At 44.2% G+C, this 18,303-nt stretch overlaps 1 protein-coding gene across 2 annotated transcripts in view; it reads right to left on the bottom strand.

The window, feature by feature from the left end:
• Positions 1-17,203, bottom strand: part of SLC8A1 (solute carrier family 8 member A1) — a 344,765-nt gene extending 327,562 nt beyond the window's left edge. Inside the window, exon 1 of one of the 2 annotated variants that reach the window (XM_029231461.1) lies at positions 17,015-17,203. The gene's annotated coding sequence lies outside the window, so the exon portion shown is untranslated. The remainder of the gene's footprint in view (positions 1-17,014) is intronic. The other variant, XM_029231460.1, reaches the window with a different exon arrangement.
• Between the last annotated feature and the right edge of the window lie 1,100 nt (positions 17,204-18,303).

Below are 18,303 nucleotides of genomic sequence, written 5' to 3'. Positions count from 1 at the left end.
CTCAAGAGCTGGGAACACAGTGGGGATGGATTACGAGGGGGCACTGAGGACATTATAAGATGCTGGCTTTGACTGTGAGGGAGATGGGAATCATAGGGAGGTTCCGATCAGAAGTGTGATGTGAGCTGATTTTCCTTTTCAAGTGATCTCTCTGCTCGTTCAGTGAAGAATAGACTATAGGGGTAAGAGTAGAAACAAGGAAGCCACTATTTGCCTATTATAAAAAAAAATCTGATTTATAAAGGACCCCCAATGCCTGCTAGGTATATAAAACGATACGGTAAAGATCTAAAGTTTAAAAAGGAGAAAGAAACATTTGCAGTGACCCTTTTGGAAGATTTACAGCTTAAAACGTCTTGGTAACCTGTCAGGATCAGAAAGGTTAAGTATTTGCTCAGAGGGAGTAGGACAGAACACAGAGAGCCAACACTGGACAGAGACTCGAAGCTGCGCCTGTCTCCAGAACTGATAGAATTAACCACTCCCTTCAAATCACTGCCAAGTCTCATCATTCCATTCCTCACGTTTCAGTTTCAGCCAAAACAAACTTCCTAAAGTGCAGATCAGACTCTCTCACTCCCCTCAAAACTCTTCGTGGGCTGCCTATTGCCCTGAAGACAAACCCAAACCCCCTCAATAGGGCGTTTATACCTTTTAGGATCCGGCCTCTGAGCTCCAGAATCGGGGAATTCTCTCCACTCCCTGAACGTGACAACACTTTCTTACCTCCAGGTCTTTGCACGTTGTGTTTTCTGTACCCTGAACTATTTTCCTTCTTAGAAGGAAGTTTCAAAATGGCACAACAGCAAATCAGAGTTGATTGCCTGAGACCGAAATACCAGGCTCCATTCTTAAACACTGTCCCAGACACCATGCTAAATTCTTTACAGGGGTCATTATATCGAATACTTCTAAGAACCAGCATTGCCCTGTTACACAACTCCTAATGTTGCCATTTCCACTAGAGTCTGTGTGAATAGCACCCCTGGACTTGTGCAGTGCACAGTGCCCTAACCATAGCCCTATATGATAGATATTATAAGCCCATTTTGTAGGTGGGAAGACTGAGGCTCAGACAGGTTAAGTTCTTGCTGAAAGTCAGACACATAGTAACTAAGATTCAAAGCCTGGTCTGTCTCTGAGATGATATAATTCACTGCTCCGTGCTACCATCCCTGAGAGCATGTAAAATAATCTTTGAGAATGACTGGATTTGGGCTTGGACTAGCCCATTGGAAAACCTCCTGGCTCCCAAGAGGAGGACCTAGGTAGCAAAAGTCCCATGGAAGGATTACAACAAGCCTGGTTTTATGTTATGGATTAGAGGCTTAGACAAGCACCCATAGCTCCGAGGTAACCTGTGGGCTGGGATGTTCCTAGAGACAGCTGACCCCCACTTTCCCACCTTTTAGCAATTACCTGGCAACCTCTCCTGCAAGTACTCTCAGGGCAATCTCTTAGGTCTGCCCCACCCACATCCCCCCAATATGTTCTCAACCAAAAGGGCACCAATGTCTAAGGATGGACTGAGCAGTAAAAACCCATCACCACTATCAGAGGAAAAGGAAGGGGGCTTCCGAGGTTAATTCCAAAATGTCATAATTATACTCAAAAGGTGGCAGTGGTCTAATTTGTGAAGTCAGTGGACAAAAAACACTGCTATAACTTATTAGCCATGAAGCAACTGGAAAGAACTCTCTGGACTTCAGTTTCTTTCTTTATTAAATTAACGCCAAATCTAAATGCTTGTGAGGATATGGGGTAGGTGTCACCTAAATGAGAGTTCTTTCTTCATTTTTTGTCTCCATTCTTTTAGGGTCTTGCCTCTATCATCAGATTCAAAGAGATCTCTACCTGACTCTCCCCACTGTCTCAATATATATTTTCATGAAAATTAAGCAGGAAGTAGAGGCCACTGATATGTTGGTCTGCTGCCTGGCCTTCTTCTGCCCTGATCTACTGAACGCTGTAACATGGGGTAGGCTGATCTTCATGGTGGTTTCAGATCAACTCTTAACATCCACAGCTAGCTCTTACTCAGGAATATCCATTATTACATCATCCAAATGAGCCTTCAGCACAGTAGCAAGAATACTCACATTATCTTCTGCTCACTATTTATTTATTTGTACATTTATTTATTTGTTTTTATTTTTGGCTGTATTGGGTCTTCATTGCTGTGCACGGGCTTTCTCTATCTGTAGTGAGCGGGGGCTACTCTTTGTTGCAGTGCGCGGGCTTCTCATTGTCGTGGCTTCTCTTGTTGCAGAGCACAGGCTCAGTAGTTGTGGCACACGGGCTTAGGTGCTCCGCAGCATGTGGGATCTTCCCAGGCCAGGGATCGAACCCGTATGCCCTGCATTGGCAGGTGGATTCTTAACCACTGCACCACCAGGGAAGCCCTCACTTTAAAACAAACAAACAGCCCCAGAACCTAGAGATGGCAGACCTGAATGGAACTGACAAAGGATGGTGAACAGGTATCCAACTGAGTAAGCCCAGCCACCTATGTTGAAGGGAGAGGTCACAAAAGTGGATGTATGTACTTGCAAGACAGATCTTTATCAAAACTGCCACAGTGGAGGTCCAACGAGTAGTTAGGCAGCGTAGCAGTGAGGAACTATGGTGGTTTTGACTACAAGGAGAACTGACTCAGACAGAAGGAATACCTCTGGCATTCTCACCAGTCCTATGCTTGGGGCAGCCTAATCTCATTCTGCTGACTGGCAGCTGGGGTTATTCCAAGGAACTCCCTGACTCTCCATCAGGACCTGGAATCCCCTTCTATGTGATTCTTGCTGACTGAAAGCCTCAAAGCTAAGCAATGAATCTGTTTCTAAGGCAACAGTAAAGCAACCATAAATTCTTATCCACTATGGATGCAAGCACTTCCAAATGCTTCTAGACAAAGAGACGATGCCAGAGGATGACTTTTCTTATCTGATCATCCACTGAGGGTGCCAATTACTGTTCTGGCCCTCAACCTCAGGCCATCAGGCCGTGACCACACTTCAGAAAGGAGCTCGTTCAGTTTCCACAACGACTCTCTGCTATTACTGTTTTTTTTCTTTCCAAAGAGAGTTGCTTCTTTGCTGCCTGATAAATGAGGACAGGTCCTCTAGAAGACAAGCTGTGAGACATCACATAAGGGGCTCAAGCCCTCCTGCCTAAGCTTACAAGACTGGAGTCAGGACCCTGTCCCATCTCAGAAAACACCCACCTCATTCATCAAAGGTAGCAACTGTGGCCAAAAAAAGAAAGATGGATTTAGGATTTAGGATAATGAATATGTTATTGAAAAGTCATGAGACCCTTTTTTCTGTACTTTGTTTTTTGATATAGAAATTACTTTTTAATGAAGTATAGTTGATTTACAATGTTGTGTTAATTTCTGTTATACAGCGAAGTGACTCAGTTATACACAGATATGCACTCTTTTTTATATTCTTTTCCATTATGGTTTACCCCCGGATATTGAATATAGTTTCCTGTGCTATATGGTAGGACCTTGTTGTTTATGCATTCTATATGTAATAGTTTGCGTCTACTAACCCCAAGCTTCCACTCCATCCCTTCCCCACCCTCCACCCCCTTGGCAACCACAAGTCTGTTCTCTATGCCTGTGAGTCCTAGAACTTATTACTTTTTATACACTATATAATTTATTTAATGGTTCTGCCTATTGTCTCTCTCTCTCTCTCTCTCTCTTTCTCTTTCTCTCTAACAGATGTCAACTCTGTAAGAGTAGGGATTTCTGTCTCTTTTGTTCACCCAGTTCCGAGAGCAGAGGCTGCTATATGGAAGATGCACAGCACCTGCTTTTATTAAATGAATAAAATATTTCTCATTGGGTCATGTGCTGATTCACCAAATCTCTGATGTGGAATCAGAATCCGAGGGCTGAACCCAGGCATATGCATTTAGAAATGTTCCTTATGTAAAAGGGATGCCCCTAAACTGAGCAGAGGCCGGTGTCAGACTGAAAAGCCAATGTCAGTGTTGGGTAGAGGAGAGGAATTGTGATTCAGTCATTCACAGAGAACCTCAGGCTAGAAAACCTGATCTCCAGCATCAAGAGAGGGGCTGGGACCCTGACATTTTCCCCAGCACCTGGTAGTTGGTCCTCCTATACCAGCCCTGGCTTGCTGATTTCTTCTGGAAGGCCAAGATCATCTGCTCTGTTGAGAGGGTCCTAATATTTTGCACATCCTCAAGGGAGCATATCTTCTTCTCCTTTCAGGACACTAAAAAGACATCTAGTCAAACACCAACCCCCAATCACCTCTATTACAGAGGCCCCATAAAAGGGAAAGAGCACGAAGAATTTAAATATATTACCTCTGCATTCGGACATGGATATATGGGTAGAAGGAAGAAAGGTAGAGAATAGAGTCTTCCAATGGAAGGAAGAATTTGAAGGGAAGATACTCTGCTAATCTTGGTCTCCATGTAGAGTCAGCCAGGACGATCCTCAGATTTGTTCTGCCAGGACCAAGGGCAGTGGAAGGGCCCCCCTCGGGGGCCTTTATGACAATCATGACTGCCACCACTGACTGAGCACTTGCTTTGTCCCAGGTACTCTATTGATTACTCTGCATTCGCTATCTTTTCTGACAATATTGCAAGGAGGTATTGTCATTCCCATTTTACAAACGAGAAAAATAAATCGTTCATCAAAGTAAACCAGGCTGAAATCATACGAATATAAGTGACAGATAGGATTTAAATCCAGGCATTTTGCATGATAACCAGAATGCTTTCCAAAACGGCAGGACCTTTTCGTTTGTTTGTTTTCACTACACAGGTTAACAATACTGTTCTGTCTTAGCAACTCACTTAGGTACTTAGTGTGGAATAACCTTCCCACGCTGCCCCTCCTTCCCACCTGAATAAATGTGTGTCGTTTGTATCATCTCATTCACGTTTCCCTCTCCTGTCTCATGCCTGCCCACCCCGCAAGAAAGGCTTTTGTAAGCACTCCTATTCATCACATAGCAAGGGAAAGAGGATCCACTTGGGGGATCATCAGCTAAAATCTGAGGTCTGAAATCCCTCCAAAGTCATGTAATAATCTCAAGGTTTTTCCATTCAGTCAGGAGAAAAGAAAATAGAGAATGAAATCCTAGCCATGAACAAGCAAAACTAAAATAAAAGAGGGCAATGCAGAAAGCTGGGGAGAATGATATTGAATTTTAGCCTAACAAGGAAGTTAATACGCGGCCCTAAAAACAATAAGTCAATATTTTTTCGAGAATCTCAATGCAGCGGCCCACAAATTTACTGTCTTGGGGTCAAGACACTAATTTTTAACTGTTAAGTAATCCAAATAAAAGGGAAAACAACACATTCATTCATGGGTTTGTCTGCCGAGTTTTTCTTAGCCACTCGTATGTGCCAGATACCATGTTACAAAGATGAATAAGATAATATCCCCCCCCCCCCAAAAAAAAAAAAAGATAATATCCCCAAAGAAGCTCACATTCTAGTGGGGCCTTACAAGAGTCAAGGAGTGAGTCCCCTTTCTGGAAGACATAACTCTTTCATTACTAGGGGATCACAGAAGAGGAGAGATTTTCCAGGGATTCAGACAGTGAGACCATGACTACACCTGGATGCTCTCAAAGTGGACCACCTAGTTCCCAGGTTAACATATCTGGGGTCTTGGGGTCATAAAACTGGGCTTCTAGAAACCTCCAACTGCTCAGCATACAGTCCTGCAATCAAAAGATTTCAAATGTAGTGCATTCCCGGAGGAGGGCCTTGGATCGCCTTTTCTGTACTCTGAATCTTTCAGGGGCCTTGTGTTGGACAATGGTTACTATTTCAGGTAATAATTTGGTCACCATCCACCCTGGAGAGAAAGAGCAGCCTTTCTTTGATGTTCAACCTTACACACTGAAAAAAAAAAAAAAAAAAAAAAATGAGGCCATATGCATGCATTTATTTCTGGGTCACCAAAAAAGATTTCCTACCTAAAAATACTTTCCACACTAGCTTGTTGACATTTCGCCTTCAGACCTTTGTTTCAGTGAAGTATAGCCCTCCTGGTATTTCTAGTTCTAAGAGAGTGGATCATTCATTCATTTGTTCCTCAAACACTTATTGAGGGCTTCTATGTGCAAAGCACCAGACCAAACACGGTGGGAAGTACAAAGATGATTGACTCATGGCCCCTGTTTCTGATGAATTTACAGTCTTCCAGTAATAGTTACTCAAACGACCATGAATAGAAGAATATGGAAAATTCCATAAAAGGAGGGGACTAGAAGGATGACAGAAGTCGGAGAGAGTTGAGGACATTCCAGAAGGAAGCAATGATATGACAAAAGGCATAGAACAATGCTTTTTCAACTTCAGGTCACCAAAGGATCATCTGGAAAACTCACTGAAGGGCAGACAACTGGGCCCTATCATCAGATACACAGTATCTCTAAGGAGGAACCCCCAAATTTGAATTTTCCCGAGCACCCTAGGTGATTCTGATATGGATGGTCTTGGCATTGGCATGTAGGGTAGAAAGGCAGAACTGGGTAGGAGGAAAAAACTGGCATAAAGGGCATCCAGCATGTTTAGCAAACAAAGACTGGAGAGCAGAGGACTTAAATAAGGTCCTTGATGGAAGGCAGTACCTTAAAATTAGAAGATAGCGTTTGTTGTAATATCAGTAAGTTGTTGATATGAAATAGTGTATCAGATGGGCTCTCGTTGTCACAGATTGGGACTCCAGACAGCATCAAGATATGAAGCCCCTTGGTGACTGTGTGTGTGAGGTAAGAGAGAAGAGGGTAGAGAAAAATGGACCCTAACAGGAGATCAACAGGGCCCCCCAAAGAGGAGATTAAATCATTGGGAGTAACTTACACGTACTTCGTAATTTTGCCAAGGGTTTGTTCTGCTTTCCTTAAGGAGAAACAGCTAAGGATGGCTAGGACTCCACATAGACACAGGACAAAGAACCAGATCCACAGAAGTCTTTAGAGACCTTCTAATCAGGTTCTGTCCACAAGCCCTGAACAGAGGTCAACAGTACACAGCAACAAAAACCCCAAACTGGAAGGCTTAGGTGGTGAGGAAAGCTGTGCTCTTTACATGAGAGGCTTCGGATGGAGCCTCACCAACTCCCCTGTTCCTTCAACTCAAGGGTAAATCTTTGCAGTCCCTCTTCTGGCTTTCTAGTCTGCCTCTTGGGACTGGGGATGTTTAACAGGGACTCCAATTTCAAGCTATGTGATAGGAACATGCAGATGTCTTTTTTAAAAAAAATCCTTTTTAATAAGGAAAATACTGGTTATGTGAAGAGAGGCTGGTGAATTTCATCAGCTTTCTCCCTGAGTCATTAAGCTTCATCTTCGAGCAGATTGCTGTTTGGGGGATACGACCCTATCAACTCGAAGTTTGTAGGTCTTTTATATTTTCCTGCATAGTCAAAAAGCATAATCCTTTAAAGAATAAGATGCTCTTGAGGAGAACAGAAGTAGGAAGTAAAAAGAAATTAAAAAAAAAAAAAAAAACCTCAAGTTGATACTCACATAATGGTGACCCTTCATCAATATTCTAAAGTTCCTGACAATATACACAGTGACATGGGTCTAAAACTAGGTGTGTATGTATATACAAAAAATCCATTTTTTAAATGGAAGCAGCTTAAAAAGGAACTAACCAAATTTTTGTTTACAGAAATAAATTGAGTAGCTTTTTGGGAGGGAAAATATGAACTTTTTACACAAAACCCTGAACACAGTTTATGAAACATACAGTTTCTCTACTAGGTAAGGTATCTAGTGAACATGTCCTTTAAACCAATCCCATACACCTGTATTTGAAGAATTGTTTAAATATTGGCTTATGGCTTATGGTTTTAATGTTGGTAACTATGCCACAACTATTATGTTATTGTCTTTTTGTGATAGGTGAGGATTACATAGGAGCTTTTGAAAAAGAGAAAAAATTTAGTGGAGAAAGAAATACTCATCATTTAATCATTTCATTAACAAGTGAAAATAGTAACCTGCCTATTAAGTCCTTGCTTAAGCAAGGACTGTTTTCACCAGGATCAATGACTAATGAGAGAACATGCATTCCTTCCTTCATTCAACAAACACTGAATGTCTATTATACATCTGGCAAGATATGCGGGGCTAGAACCATGAACTAAACAAGACACAATCTCTCTCTTCCCTGAATTTATTATCTAGATGGGAAGACAGATGATAGATGTTAATTTAAATTGTTACAGAAAGAAGCATTTATTAATTGATAAATGCTATGAAGGAAAAACACAGTCCTACAAGAGTCAGTAATGGAGAACCTGACCTACTAGGGTATTAGGGAAGACTGCTGATGAAATAACATGAGTCAAAACTTTTTAAAAGACACTCAGCAGGAAGCCAGGCTAAAGGTTGCTGTAGTGCAAGGCCTTAGGTTAACACTTATGCAATTACCCTTCTCTGTAATGGGATTACTCACAGACCTACCTTCTTAGATATGCTGGGCGTTGAGATCATGTTTAGACAATACTAAAAACAGCTTCCATAATTTACATGAGGGTTTTCCCCTCTGAGGTCATAGTCAGACAGTTGAAATTAACTGCATGCTGCTGGGGGCAATATGGTCGTTGGTCTAGGAGCCAAAAGAAATGAGTGCTGGTCTTGGCTCTCACCGGCCAGTCATGTGGCCTTGGACAAGTCAGTTTCCCTTTCTCAGCCTGATCTGTAAAACTGAGGAATTTGGCTAACAACCCAAAGCTATGATATTCTGATCCCTCACTTTGGCATTCAAGGTCATCATCCACAATATGTTGCCTAACTCCCCAGGCTTACTGTTCCTGGTAGACAACTGAGCTACTAAATAAAAATTACCCAAATATGCACCCTGTTTTTCTTTCTCATGCTTTTCTACCCGTCCTCCATGACCCATCTCGAATGTCCAATTCCCCTTCATTAAAATGCTTTTAGTGCCAGGAAGGCCCCTAAAAGTCATCTAACGTTGCCCCTTCCCCTTTTTCCCCCACATGAAAACTCAGGCCATCATAACTTAAAAGACTTTTTCAAAGCCATGCATCTCAGAAGTGACAGAGCCAGGCTCTAAAACAAGGTATCTAAGTTTCTAGGCCAGATCTCTTCCCACGACACCAGCCCCTATTGCTGGGTTTCCTGCAGCCCCCTAAGATGGCCTGTGTGTATCTCTTACAATCTGTGTCTCAAGGGAGGCTCAAGAGGGAGGGGATATGGGGACATGTGTATGCATATGACTGATTCGCTTTGTTGTGCAACAGAAACTAACATGGTATTGTGAAGCAATTATACTACAATAAAGATCTATTAAAAAAAAAAAGAGCTGGCAAACTATGGCCAACAGGTCATATTTAGCCCACCACCTGTTTTTATAATGCCTATTTAATGTTTTTTTACATTTTGAAATGATTGAAAAAAATTTACAAAAACAATATTTCATGACATGAAAATTTTATGATGTTCAAATTTCAGTGTAAGTAAACAATGTTTTACAGAACACAGCATGTTCACGCATTTAAGTACCGTCAATGGCTTTCATGCTACAACAGCAGTGTTGAGTAGCTGTGACAGGTTCTGTGGTCCACAAAGCCAAAAATATTTATTATGTGGCCTTTAAAAAACAGCTTTGTGACCTTTGGTGTAGTCCTTATGTACGCCCTTATTTTCGAGCTCTCCATGGCGACCTTCACAATTAGCATGTCCACATAAAGGAGCACAGGTAGAAACAGTGCTCTCTCACTGGTCATCTCTCAAGTAGTAAGGACCAATCCTCACTGAGCACTCATGTGCCAGAGGCAGTTCCAAATGTTTTACAAGTATTAATGTATTATTCCTCACAAAACCCCCATAAGGTTCTTTACTACTATTACTCCCATTTAATAGATGAAGAAAATGAGGCACAGAAAAGTTAAGGATCTTGCACAATGTTAAATATGCCATTTGTTGAATTCAAACAAATATTAAAACTAACATGATATGCCTGCTGACCTCAGAGAACTCTGGTCTGAGTACCATAGGGAACTTCATTGCTTTTGTCAATATCCTCGATATAGAAGCAAAGTCATAGTTTTCTTTCCACCTGAGGAAATCATTGCTAGACATCCACGGACTCCTGAGGCCAGAAAACACAGGCACATTTCTAGAGGGCTTCTATATTATCAAAGAAAAAAGGGAGATGTAATTTTGGTGAAATGACTTCAGAGTCATAGATCTAGATTCAATAATGTCCCATGTCACTTTTATTGAGTCATTTAATTTCATATGGCCTCCATTTGCTTATTTGTTAATTAAAAAACTAGATGATCTCTGATGTGTCTTCCAGTGCTAGCTATGGGTCTAAGCAGCATGAGCACTGATAAGGAGAAGTTCTGAAAAAGGGCCAGGGGCAGCTGCATGGCCAGGAGAAGAAAGTGTGGAGTTAAGTGGGGGGGGGGGGGGGGGGGGGAAGAGTCACCAACTGTGTCTGACATCCACTCACAAATTTCAGCTCCAGGAGGCTCACATCCCACAACATTTGAAAGGCAGATGGTTTTGGAAGAGTGACGACCTGCAACTTCTGAGGGACATGTGACAGATGACTGAGCCCCTCCCCAAGCTCTATCCTTTTGCCCCTGGCTGATGTCACTCACTTTGGGGGCACTACCATGGTGCAGAGAGGAAGTGGAGGCTGGCGTGTAGAGTAAGCAGACCCATTCCCTAAACCTGCTGCAACTGGGTGCTATACATTGAACAGAGCAGAGCCAAAGGGGGCCTTGGGTCCTGTGCTTTAGGGGGAAGCGGAAGTGAGGAACTGGAGAAGCTCAAGGGAGAAAGCATCAGAGCCATTCGGTGCTCAAGAAAGAAAGAAAAACCACCTGTGATGGCCCAGAAAACATAACCGTCAAATTTAAGGTCTGTTCCTTGCTTCACCTCTCAGACTGATACAGCTTCTCTCCTCCAAGGCATGCTGGAAATTCATCAATTTTGGGTTCCCATGTAAAATACATGTGAGCAGTGATTTATGCTAGCATCTGTTTCAGATCCACAGTTCCCATGGCATGGTCCTAACCGGGACATGCAGCTAGCTTGAAGTCTGGAAATGGCCCTAACCTTGCTCCGGGGTGGTCCTTGTCATAAATTAGCTGGGGCTGGTTTACATGTTTTAAAAATAGTGAGGCTTTATTTATTTGCAAAGTCCTTTCACTCTTTGAGAACCAACTAAAATGCTTCCTCCTCCTCCATGAAGCCTTTTCCAATGTACTCTTCTTCCTCTCAACTCTAAAGCACTGGGCTCATTAGATAGCTGCAGCCATCCATCTACCTCACTCAGCCCAGTGTTTAGGCGTTCTAGACCGTACATCCCTAAGAACAGGGAACACAGCACAAAGAGCATGTTTTGCGCATGGCTTTGAAACAGCCTCAAAAATGGGTACCATCACCTATTCACTCTTGGACAAGTTATTTAACTGAGCCATAGTCGTCATCTTTAAGTCAAGATCAGGATGCTTTCTTGCAACGGTGTTAAGTGAGAAAACATGTACAAAGTGCTTAGACTGATGTCTAGAACATAATGGGTATTCAACCAACATCACATAACTCCTCTTCAGCGTCTGCATTCTCTGAAAAGCCCAGCGCAGTGCCTTGCATACACTGAGCGCTCAATAAATATCACAGTTGGGTTGAAGAAAATTGCTGAATCACTGTCTTGTCTGTTTGACTTCATTTCACATTAGATTCAACCAGGAAATTATTAAATTATTCTGACTTCACATGCAATGACATCTACAGAGTGATGACTTTTTCTGTCTTTTCTAAAAAATTAAGATGGGGCTTCCCTGGTGGCGCAGTGGTTGAGAATCTGCCTGCCAATGCAGGGGACACGGGTTCGAGCCCTGGTCTGGGAAGATCCCACATGCCACGGAGCAACTGGGCCCGTGAGCCACAACTACTGAGCCTGCGCGTCTGAAGGCTGTGCTCCGCAACAAGAGAGGCCGCGACAGTGAGAGGCCCACGCACCGCGATGAAGAGTGTACCCCTCTCACCGCAACTAGAGAACGCCCTCGCACAGAAACGAAGACCCAACGCAGCCAAAAATAAATAAATAAATAAAAATTTAAAGTGACATGTCATTTTAAAAAAATAAATTAAAAATTAAGATGGACTCTAATATTTACATTTATGTTTCTACGTCTATTACATATGCAAAAAAAATTTGTCTGAACGAGTATCACACTAGTGTTCTAGGTTACTGGTATGAATATTCCAAAATGATACAGTAGAAGCCATTCAAGACTTTAAGCATATGATCTCACACTACAGGATATATTTCACCCATTTCTCAGAAGAGTAAATTTTCAAGAAAGATCAAATTTTTGTTACCTTTGCTGACCCAGAAGTAAAATTTCAGGGTGACAGTTTATCTTTGCCTCTGTCTGGCTACTCTCTACCCCCCCACACCCCACTTCAGCAGCCCGGTTCCCGGGTACTTCCCCATCAGAATGGCCCTCTGGGGGCACTAACTGGACAGCAACCCATTTCAAACTTCTTTCACTTCCTCTGCATCATCCTGTGTTCCAGCCCTCAGGACTTTACTGCCAGCTTATCTGATAAACCAATCCAAGTTAGTAAATGAACAGATGCGAATGGTTTGTGAGAAGGAATGGTAGCTCTTTCCTAGGTAATCTTGTTGCATTCTATTAGGGATCTACTAGATAGAATTATTTTATTCAAATGAATGTCTCTAATAGTGAAAATTTCTGATCCTACATTGGCCGGAGGAGAAATGCTTTGAATCCAGGGATGTTTTGGGCTTCTCAAATCACTTTCTAGACAGCTGCCTATAACATACTTGCCCCTGATCACAAACACACTTCCATCACTTCAGCTGCTTTCCATCACTTCAGGACTTTTCTCCTTCCCTACATTCTCCTCCTCCTCCTGAAATTGGCTAGAAAGTTTCAGGTAGAGAGAAAATGGGATTCTCGTGAACCTTGGTCTATCCTGTTACTTACTATACACTCTTGGCTGTGCCGATCAAAGGACAATCACAAATGTAGACATAAAACACTTAGGGTTCAAAACATAGTTGACAACAAAGAGAGCCTACAACAAACACTTGAGGCCTCATGGGCTGCGAGCAACTGTCTTCCAAGTTGAGTCAACACACCAGAAAATGATGCCTAGTCTCATCTGTATTCTCAACTGCTTGTGAGGAAATCATGCCAGTAAGAGTAGTTTACCCTAGGAGTCTCCAGTTCAGAAAATGAGCTGCTTGATTTATAAACCCTATTGAGAACCTAATCATTGATTAGTTGTTTTCAAAATATGTGTTGTATAATATATCTTTTGTGAAGTGTGTGTGTGTGTGCGTGTGCGCACGTGCGTACGCATGTGCCCTTTGGCCTGCATGGGCCTGTGTGTATGTGTATGTGTGTGTGTGTGTGTGTGTGTGTGTGTGTGTGCGTGTGAGAGGCTGAGGAGGGAGAGAGGGAGGCAGGAAGAGAGAGAAAAAGAGAGAGGACAGATGCAGACACATTCACACACAGGTATCTTTTGGAAGAGAAAAAAAGAAAACTGAAAATAATCCCACTGCACTTAATGAGGCCCCACTGGACTAGCCCTGAGTCTAAATCAGAGTCTCAGAGGCAAGACTCTGAAAGCTCACTTTCCCAGAACCCAGTCCATCTCAGTGGGTCAGACAGCACCTGACGTTTACTTCCACTAAATCTCAAGGACATCTCCAGGGGATAGACCTCCCTTTGTTCAGAGAGAAAATTGGAAGCAGCCAGTTCAGCAACCTACTGCCTTCGTTAGCATCAATTACCACTGAAAATTAGAACCTGAGTGATAGGCAGCTGAGGGAACGGATTCTGAAATCCAGGGAAACAGGGAGAACATTTGCCACAAGAGGGAGCAGAAGAATTGGATCAGATGGGAGACGGTTTGGTAGAGGTTATGACGAGAGGTCTGACCATGAGGTATGGATGATACTGGAAGACGTTTTGACGAGACATTTATCCCTTAGAGGAAAAAAAAAAAAAAAGAGGATGGAAGGATCTGGAAGAAGTGAGATCTCAGCACCCTGATTCCTAAGTAGTTAGCAAACGTAAAGCAACAATTTAATTTTTAGAGAAAAGCAACATACAGCAAAAATATCAAGCATGCAAGATATGTGCTCTACCATCCTCTTTTAATTGTGTATTTCTTTTTCCAGATTTAATTTCTATTTCAATTTAGATCTTGTTTATTTCCACGCTGATGGGGCAGACTGCTTGCTTCTTACCTACATGCTTTTCTTCCTCTACCTGAAGTCATCACGGAGAAAGGGCCTCTGTTACTGAATTGCAACATGAAAATCAGATGGTACAGTCCTAAAATGCACTTACTCTGAGAAAAACCCATCCATGAGCTAAATGTATGCTTTGTACTTGCTTTAAAGGGGGAATGCAACTTCGTTGGATCTACAGAGCTTTTCTCACCATTTATTTTGTCAAAGAAACAGATTAAGTACTTACAAGGAAGGAACTATGCGTTTACTTTGCAAGATAAATAAAAGTCTATTTTTATCTGATAAAAAACATCTTAAATATAGCTTGCTAACAAAATGCTGAAGCTCTCCTGGAATATTTTATTTTCAACACATAGTAAGTTTGAAAGAGCAATTAATGTAATTCCTGCGAATAGTCCTGTAGGTGTTCCTGACTATACTTCACCTTTTTGCAATTTCACCTTCCTTTTGTCATTTCATTTGGAGTTAAAGTACTGCTAGGGCTATGCATTTTTCTTCCCTTTCATGGTCAACAAAAGGGTTATCTAGTACTTAATCTTAATCCAAAATGATACAGTAGAAACCATTAAATAGTAATGATAAAGTAAATAGGTAGACAGTAGGTAGGTAGGTAGACAAGTACACAGATAGATAGAAAGCACAGCCTTCATATTCTTTTAATTTGTTACACTCCTCTTCCAGCCCTGCTAAGCTTTTAAGACAGAGTAAAGCAAGTCTGATTGTCATGGACACTTACATTCTTTGCTGTCCCTTCACAGCTCAGTAGTGAACAACAGTTTACCTCTGTCCAGTTTTTTTCTTTTTCCCTGGGAATTTATCATGCCATATGTAATAAAAGAGCCAGTTTAGGGGGAAAAAATTAAGGCTCCTTTTTTAGTAGGTGGGAGAAATCATAGCTAAAGAGCCCTCAGATCCAAATGGAATCCTTCAAGCAGGCAGAGTCCCTAAAATGAAAACCATTTAAGAAAACACATACTGCTTCTGATGAAATAAGTGGATCTTTCCCCACCTTCTCACTCTCAAGGCCCCAAAGATGGAGCGAGCTAGCTCTCTCTTCCTTCCTCCTTTTTTTCACGCGAGACTAACCTCACAATTAAGCAAGTTTAGCAAACCCATAGAGGTAAATTCAAGCAACACAGGATTTGAAAGAGGAGCTTCAAAGCAATCATTCCTATTCCGGCTTTGTTTTCTTTTCTGAAATGAATGAAACATCTAAATACATTTTCCTCCCTCTTTTCCTGACTTGCTGCACAAGTAGCTCTGAGAAAGAGAAAACGTGCGAGTGAGTGAGTGAGTGTGTGTGTGTGTATGTTGGGGAGTGTGGGTGGGAGGTATGCTTTCAGAATCCTCTCCTGGTTGCACCCCATTTCCCTTAGGAAATCTTCACACAGATGCTAGACTGTGGATGTTCAGTTGCTCCTATTTGGAGAGACCCAAGCTATGCCTTTAACCAGATCTGATCAGACTCTCCACCTACTCTACTAGCTCCTCCATGATAGGGATGCCTGTACTGTCTTTACATCCGTCATTTTTTAAAAAGCTTCTTCCACTTCACCTCCTACTGATATCCTTTTTTTTTTTTTTTTTTTTAGTCTTTACACCTCCAGCAGGACAAAGTTTGTATTGTTATATTCACAACCACTAGTGGCTGACTAGCAGTAGACAGCGCCAGCAAGGGAGCCAGGCAAAGAGGGGTTAAACAAATACCTAGTGCAAAGCAGGACTTTCTTTCCAGCGACTGCGGACACCAAGCACATTGCTTTTTTTTACAAAATTCTTTGTTAAATTTGATCACTCTGCTCCCAACCCAACCATTGCCACTTTGTCTGGAGAGGGAAATACGAATTGCCGGCCCAAGCCATTCATCAGTCAACACAATCCATAAGGGAAGGGGGAATTGAAAAACCACGGAGGCACACATACTGTATTTTTAAAAGCATCGCCTGGGTGGATTTGGTTTCTGTAGCCTACCGTCCACCCATAAGACCTCCCTCTTCTTCATTAAGGAGGATCCAAGAAGGATATCCTTACGTCTCAGAACACAGACCATTTCCCCAAGAGCCAGCGAAGCTCCGGAGGCAGACAATGCAGCGGCAAAGTTCCCTTCGAATGTCCTGGGGAAAGATGCCTCTGCGCGCAGGATCCCCAACGCACCCTCGGGCTGGGTGCCCAGAGACTGGGACCCTGCAGCCCACTCCCCCGCCGCTTCTCTCCCTTGCCTGTCCCCCCGCCCCGGCCACACCTCCCTCCTCTCCGCAGTCGCTGCTGAAGGAGCACCCAGGGCTGGCCGGAAAAGAGGAGACTCGCGAGTGTGGCCTTGGGGAAGACCCCAGGGATTACCGGGAGGAGGGGTGACCGCGAAGCAGAGCCCAGTGGGTGGGGACGCCTGGATCCCCAGCAGCGTTGCATTCCGGGTGGACTTCGCTCTTCGCGCCCTGAATCCTTAAGCCCAGCGCGGTGCAGGGTGCAGCATCTCTCCTCAGCAGCCCTTTCTTGCTCCGGCAGCCGGCACTGGCAGGCGGGCACCCTCAACGCCCAGACGCACCAGCCAGAGCAATTTCACTCCCCGAGAAGCGCGGACACCCCCAGAAAATGGGTGGGGACACACACAGACACACGCAATTTAGGAGCTCGTCCTTTGCCAAAGCGGAGGGAAGTGTAGCCTTCTGAACAAATGGAAAACAGTTGGCGGTATCTGACCAAATCCTTTCTGCTGCCCTTCCGAAGATCCTACCTGGTTTGGGGGAGTGCGGCTGGATCCTTCCCCCGTTCCTCCACGTTAGTAGGAAAGACGGCGCACTCCCTCCCTTTAAATAGCTCCCGAGCTGGGAAAGGTCGCTCCCATCTTCGGGGGGAAGCACAAAGCGGGCGGCGGCGGGCAAGCTCCCGTGCAGCGCCGGCGCGACCAGGAGCGTCGGCGGCGGCAGGCAGCCGGTGCGCGCGGGCGGGAGGCAGCGCGGAGGCCGGGAGGCTGGGAGGGCCGGGGCCCGGGCGGCGCGCGCGCTCCGCTCCCTCCCTCCCTTCCTCCCGCGCACACTCGCCCGCCAGCCCGCCGCCCGCAGCCTCGCACTCGCTCTCACGCGCGCTCCGCCCCGCCGCCGCCGGCGCCCCGGCCCCCCGCGCGCCCCCACCCCGGCGGCCTCGGCCACCGCGGGCGAGAGGAGCCGGCGCGTTTCTGGAGCTCCGGGCGGGCGGGCAGCAATTCCAGCCTCCCAGCCTCGGCCGCGGAGAAGGTTTTTCGACGTCCTCCCGGCTCTCGGCCCCGCAGTGCGTCCCGGCCGCACGCTAGCGCTTTCCCCGGCGCCCAGCCCATGGAGTACACGCGCAGACCGACGCTGCAACTTTTCTTTGCCACCTTCCTCCCCTCACCCACAGACAGAACCGCCACCCCGGCTCGCCCACCCGTTTCTCACCTCTGAAATTGTTCAGCCAGATATATCTTTCTTCCTCCACTTTCTATCCCCCCGCTAAAGGAAGCTTTCCTTTAGCAGAGGGATCCGGGGATGTATCAATGATTTTCTCTGAAATCCTCACTCCGTGTTTTTCCTACTTACCAGACCTGCACAGCAATACGCTGGCTAGGAGCTGCTGACACAAGCACATAAGGATTGCGGGGGGGGGGGGGGTTGTTAATTCCCCAGCCAAGAACTCCAAAAGATTCTCCCTTTTGGTATTTCCCTCAAAGATTGCAGCTCACTTGGGAATAAAGACCAAGAGGCTGCTTAATGTGAAAGCCCTGCAGCTTCTAAAACTACAGAGAAGAGTAAAAGCTGAGCATTAAGGTTAAGTTGGGAAAGATCTAATGCAGCAATCGACGAACCATTCATTGCCCTTTCCAAGAGAAGCATTATCATTGCCAATACATCACTTCGCCATAATTAATAAAGGAGCATTGCATCAGGCCCTTGCTCTCTTGACAGCTCATTCATCCTTACAAATCCTTAATGACTTGGCAGGATGAAAGGCTAGACCGACCCGCTGTGGAGTTCACATCAGACACACCTGGGAAGCTAGTTAAAAATG

This window comes from Monodon monoceros, unplaced genomic scaffold, assembly GCF_005190385.1.
Source record: "Monodon monoceros isolate NGI ecotype Baffin Bay Population unplaced genomic scaffold, NGI_Narwhal_1 Super_Scaffold_19, whole genome shotgun sequence".
Taxonomy (NCBI): Eukaryota; Metazoa; Chordata; class Mammalia; order Artiodactyla; family Monodontidae; genus Monodon; species Monodon monoceros.
This window is presented reverse-complemented; position numbering and strand designations above follow the sequence as displayed.